Raw genomic sequence first — 6,585 nt, 5'->3', positions numbered from 1 at the left:
AAAGAGAAGGATTCATCGTGTTTTACGATACGGAACCGCCACCAAGCGCTAAACTCTCTCGGGAGGGCTGATCTGGAGTCCGTATGGGGCTTCGGAGAGGGGAATCTGTCGCCATCGTCATCATCAACCATCCTCCATCACCAATTTCATGATGCTCACCATTGTGCGTGAGTAATTCCATCGTAGGCTTGCTGGACGGTGATAGGTTGGATGAGATTTATCATGTAATCGAGTTAGTTTTGTTAGGGTTTGATCCCAAGTATCCACTATGTTCTGAGATTGATGTTGCTATGACTTTGCTATGCTTAATGCTTGTCACTAGGGCCCCAGTGCCATGATTTCTGATCTGAACCTATTATGTTTTAATAAATATATGAGAGTTCTTGATCCTATCTTGCAAGTCTATAGTCACCTATTATGTGTTATGATCCGTTAACCCTGAAGTGACAATAATCAGGATACTTATCGGTGATGACCGTAGTTTGAGGAGTTCATGTATTCACTATGTGTTAATGCTTTGGTCCGATACTCTATTAAAAGGAGGCCTTAATATCCCTTAGTTTCCAATAGGACCACGCTGCCACGGGAGGGTAGGACAAAAGATGTCATGCAAGTTCTTTTCCATAAGCACGTATGACTATATTCGGAATACATGCCTACATTACATTGATGAATTGGAGCTAGTTCTGTGTCACCCTATGTTATGACTGTTACATGATGAACCGCATCCGGCATAATTCTCTATCATCGATCCATTGCCTACGAGCTTTCCATATATTGTTCTCCGCTTATTTACTTTTCCGTTGCTATTGTTATCATCACTACAAAACACCAAAAATATTACTTTTGCTACCGTTACCTTTTACCACCATTACCATTACTATCATATTACTTTGCTACTAAACACTTTGCTGCAAATTTTAAGTTTCCAGGTGTGGTTGAATTGACAACTCAACTGCTAATACTTGAGAATATTATTTGGCTCCCCTTGTGTCGAATCAATAAATTTGGGTTGAATACTCTACCCTCAGAAACTGTTGCGATACCCTATACTTGTGGGTTACCAACACTATTTTCTGGTGCCGTTGTCGGGGAGCATAGCTCTATTCTTTGAGTCACTTGGGATTTATATCTCCTTATCATCATGAAGAACTTGAAAGATCCAAGAACCAAGATTTATCCCTCAACTACGAGGGGGGTAAGGAACTGCCATCTAGCTCTGCACTTGATTCACCTTCTGTTTTGAGTAAGCTTGCGACACCTAGACCTGATTCTACTATTAATTCTGATATGTCGCATGTTATTGATGATGCCACTTCTGCTATGCATGATACTTATGACGAAACTACTTATATGCTTGATACTACTGTGCCACTTGGTGAATTTCTTGATGAACAACTTGCTAGGGCTAGAGAGAAAGAAATTATTGAAACTAATAATATTGATGAAAGTGATGATGAAGATTCTCCCCCTAAATATGAATTGCCTGTTGTTCCTGGGGGTAATGTTATGGATGAAGAAACTGCTAGAGACTTTCTTGCTTGCAATGATAGGAGTGATCTTAAGAAACTACTAGCTAAGCTAAAACAAAAAACTTTGAATGCTAGAATGAAATATGATCCTACTTATGCTACTTCACCTATCTTTGTTACTGATAAGGATTGTGAATTCTTTGTCGACCCTGAGATAATTACTTTAGTTGAATCTGATCCTTTCTATGGCTATGAATCTGAAACTGTTGTGGCACATCTTACTAAATTAAATGATATAGCCACCCTGTTCACTAATGATGAGAAAACTCGCTATTGTTATATCCTTAAGATATTTCCGTTCTCATTAAAGGGCGATGCTAAGACATGGTTTAATTCTCTTGATCCTGGTTGTGTGCGTAGTCCCCAGGATATAATTTATTACATCTCTACTAAATATTTCCCCGCTCATGAGAAACAAGCTGCTTTAAGGGAAATATATAATTTTGTGCAAATTGAAGAAGAGAGTCTCCCACAAGCTTGGGGGAGGCTTCTCCAATTACTTAATGTTTTGCCTGATCATCCTCTTAAGAAAAATGAAATACTTGATATATTTTATAATGGACTAACCGATGCTTCCAGAGACCACCTGGATAGTTGTGCTAGTTGTGTTTTCAGGGAAAGAACACCGGATGAAGCTGAAATTCTATTGAATAATATGTTGACTAATGAAAATAATTGGACACTTCCTAATCCAATCCCTGATCCAATTCCAGAACCAACTCCGAAGAAAAGGGGTATTCTATTTCTCAGTCCTGAAGATATGCAAGAGGCAAAGAAATCTATGAAAGAAAAAGGCATTAAAGCTGAAGATGTTAAGAATTTACCTCCTATTGAAGAAATACATGGTCTTAATTTACCGCCTGTTGAAGAAACACATGGTCTTGATAACCCGACACAGGTAGTAAAGGTAAATTCTCTCTATAGATTTGATGGTGATATTCCTCGTTATAAGTCTGCTAGCCAATGCTTAGATGAGTTTGATAATTTTATTGTTAAACAAGAGAACTTTAATGCTTATGTTAGTAGACAATTGAAACACAATGCTTATATGATTGAACACTTGAGTGATTATATGGCTAATGTTAAAGGTGAACTAAAACTTATTAGTAAACATGCTTCTATGGTTACCACTCAAGTAGAACAAGTACTTAAAGCTCAGAATGATTTGCTCAATGAATTAAACAATAAGAATGATAATGTTGTTAGAGTTATGACTAGAGGTGGTAAAATGACTCGGGAACCTTTGTATCCTGAGGGCCATCCTAAGAGAATTGAGCAAGATTCTCAGAGAAATAATATTGATGCACCTAGTCCTTCTAAGAGGAAGAAAAGGAAAAATGATAGGACTTTGCATGCTTCTAGTGAACCTGTTGTTGACACACCTGAGAATCCCAATGATATTTCTATATCTAATGCTGAAACACAATCTTGTAATGAGCATGAACCTAGTGAAAATGTTAATAATGATGCTCGTGTTGATGCTCAACCTAGTAATGACAATGATGTAGAGATTGAACCTGCCATTGATCTTGATAACCCACAATCAAAGAATCAACATTATGACAAGAGAGACTTTGTTGCTAGGAAGCACAGTAAAGAAAGAGAAAAATGGGTTCAGAAACCCATGACTTTTCCTCCTAAACCATCCAAGAAAAAGGATGATGAGGATTTTGAGTGCTTTGTTGAAATGATTAGACCTATCTTTTTGCGTATGCGGTTAGCTGATATGCTCAAAATGAATCCTTATACTAAGTATATGAAAGAAATTGTTACAAATAAAAGAAAGATACCGGAAGCTAAAAATTACACCATGCTTGCTAATTACACTTTTAAGGGTGGAATACCGAAGAAACTAGGAGATCCCGGAATACCAACTATACCATGCTCCATTAAAAGAAACTATGTTAAAACTGCTTTATGTGATCTTGGAGCTGGTGTTAGTGTTATGCATCTCTCTTTATATCGTAGACTTGATTTGAATAAGTTGACAGCTACTGAAATATCTTTGCAAATGGCCGATAAATCAACTGCTATACCTGTCGGTATTTGTGAGGATGTGCCTATTGTGGTTGCAAACGTTACTATTTTAACGGACTTTGTTATTCTTGATATTCCCGAGGAGGATAGTATGTCTATTATTCTTGGAAGACCCTTTTTGAATACTGCAGGGGCTGTTATTGATTGCACCAAACGCAATGTCACTTTTCATGTTAATGGTAATGAGCATATGGTACACTTTCCGAGGAAACAACCTTAAGTCCACAGTATCAATTCTATTGGAAAAATTCCATCGATTATTTTTGGAGGATTTGAATTTCCTCTTCCTACTGTCAAGAAGAAATATGATATTCTTATTGTTGGGGATGTGCATATCCCCGTTGAGGTAACCTAGTGTTATTCGAAAATTCTCCGGTTCCATGTTATTCGGAATGAGTTTGTTAACAAGACCTGATCAACCTTGTTAGTGGATTCCTTTTGATGAGCATGAGATGGATGGATTTAGAAAACACAACTCTCTGTACCCTCCTTTTACTTTCTGTTATTTATATTAAATAAAGTAAAAATAGTAATTTCTGTCTGTTTTCTGAATTATCCATGCAATAAAAAATACCCCAAAAATAAAAGTTCTCCAAATGTCCTGAAAATTAAATATGATTTTTTCTAGAATATTTGAGAATATCTGGCACTGAAAACACAATAGGGGGAGCAAGCACCTGGCCACGAGGGTGGAGGGAGCGCCCTACCCCCCTGGGCGCCCCCTGCCTCGTGGGCCCATGGTGGCTCCCTCCACTTATTCCAGCTACCACACACTCCTTCTTCCTCTCACAAACATCACTAGCCAGCTCAAACCTGAGTCCAAGCTCATCTTACTGCCATTTTCGATCTCCTTGCTCAAAGCTCCATTCACAAAACTGCTTTGGGGGATTGTTCCTTGGTATGTGACTCCTCCAATGGTCCAATTAGTTTTTGTTCTAGTGCTTTATTCATTGCATATTTTTGCTGCTTAGGTGACCCTGTTCTTGAGCTCGCATGTCAAATTTATATGGTCAAAAGTAGTTTTAATGCATGATATATCCTCTAGGCACTTGTGGGAGTAGTTGCTATCAATTTTGTTGAGTTTGGTTCACTTTTATTTTGAAGTTGCTAAAATTTTAGAAATTTTGCAGAGGAAGAAATATGTTTAGGAAAATGTACCAAGACGGTCCTTCAAGGAAGCAAGGACCCAGGCTCGCAATACGCGATGCCGATGATGAACCACCGAGGGAAGCTCAGGTGCGGGCTTGTGAATGGCCGTCAGAGGATTTTATGGATCGAGCAGGAATCAAGGAAGAATTTAACCTGTATGTGCGTAATGCCGATCTTGAGAGCTTCGAGGCAGATAAGTGCCGCCAGTACCACTATCTCACTGATTCCTTTGTGAGAAGGTTTGAATTTTCATCATCACGCAATTCTCAAACTGTCCTGTTTGATCTTTATGAAATTCTTATACTATAGACTTAGAGGATTTTAATATTGCTTTCAAACTTCCACAATGGGGCAGCACTAGTGAGCCTCGCAAATATGAGTTTAGAGATTTTCTTGCTAGTATAACTGTGGGGGAATCTAGAGATATAACACAAGCTACCATAGGGAGCATTCATTTTCCTGCTATACATTATTTTGCTCTCCTCATAGGTAGGTGCATAAATGGTAAGGATGAAGCATGTCACATGTGTGTGCCTAATCTTAGCATTCTTAGAAGCGCTGTTTTAGGAGATAAACAATACAACTTGGGGGCTATCGTTGCACGTAGGTTGCATAATAATAGATTTAATGGAGATTTCTTTGGTGGAATTTATGCAACCCATCAAGCTAATTTTCTTGATATACCCATACGTGGGTATGATATTGAGTTGCCTCATGTTTATTTAGATTATGAGGTCATGGTTCGTCATCAGTTTGTTGAGAGGAACGATCAGTTCCTCCAGTACCGACTAATCTTTGACAGACGATGCACCTATCACGTCGCTCTCCCTGCTCCTACTTTCTTTGACTCTCAGGCAAAAGGGAGATATGTTATAACCAGGGAGGAGGCAGATGGGTATAAGAGGAGGACGGAGACGTCTGCCTCCAAGCAGCAGCTCATGAGGCAATAGCTGCTGCATCACAGTACGACCCCAGCTACAACTTTGGATATCCACCAGGCCAGCCGTGGCCATAGACCAACTTAGGCCAAAAGCCTAAGCTTGGGGGAGTACGTATTTCTCACCGACATTACATTCCTGTTCACACACTCATTGCTAGTTGTCGGTGCTCATACTTTTTCACTATATCATCCATGCTAGTTTATTTTCCTTTTTATGCTTTCTTCCTGTGTGTTTAATAAACCTTAAGAAAAACAAAAAATTAGTTGTAGCTTTTAATTAGTTTATTTTCCATGCTTGTAGTAGTAACTAAAAAGAAAACACAAAAAGAGTTCTCATTCTTCTTTTGCTTGTTGGGAGATTTCCCGTGTAAATAGTTTAATTTATTTTCTTTGGGGGTCGTGAGGAGAAGACCATAATTAAAATGTTAAAGTGACTCTTATATGCATTATCGTTGATCTGACAAAGAGCCCATATTACCTTGTCTTCTCTCTTGAATTGAATTCTTGCATATTCCATCTTAGTCCAATGCACGTGCACTATTATTATTATCCACATTATTCGGTCGTACAAGTGAAAGGCAATAATGATGATTATATGATGAACTTATTGAGATGAGAAAAGCTGGTATGAACTCGACCTCTTTTTTTTTGTAAATATGATTAGTTCATCGTTCCTGATTCAGGCTATTATGAATAAACATGTTTGCAATGAAAATTAGATATTATAGTTGCTTATGCCATGCTTAATTAGCTAGGAGCTTATAATGGTTTACCTTGCGTGCCAACATGCTATTAAAATGGTTGTGATGTGGTATGATATGGTGGTATCCTCTTTTGAACGATTCGAGTGGCTTGACTTGGCACATGTTCACGCATGTACTTGAAACAAAATCAAATAGCCTCTACGATATTTATGTTCATGATGCA

Source organism: Triticum aestivum, chromosome 2A (genome assembly GCF_018294505.1).
Source record: "Triticum aestivum cultivar Chinese Spring chromosome 2A, IWGSC CS RefSeq v2.1, whole genome shotgun sequence".
Lineage (NCBI taxonomy): Eukaryota > Viridiplantae > Streptophyta > Magnoliopsida > Poales > Poaceae > Triticum > Triticum aestivum.
This window is presented reverse-complemented; position numbering follows the sequence as displayed.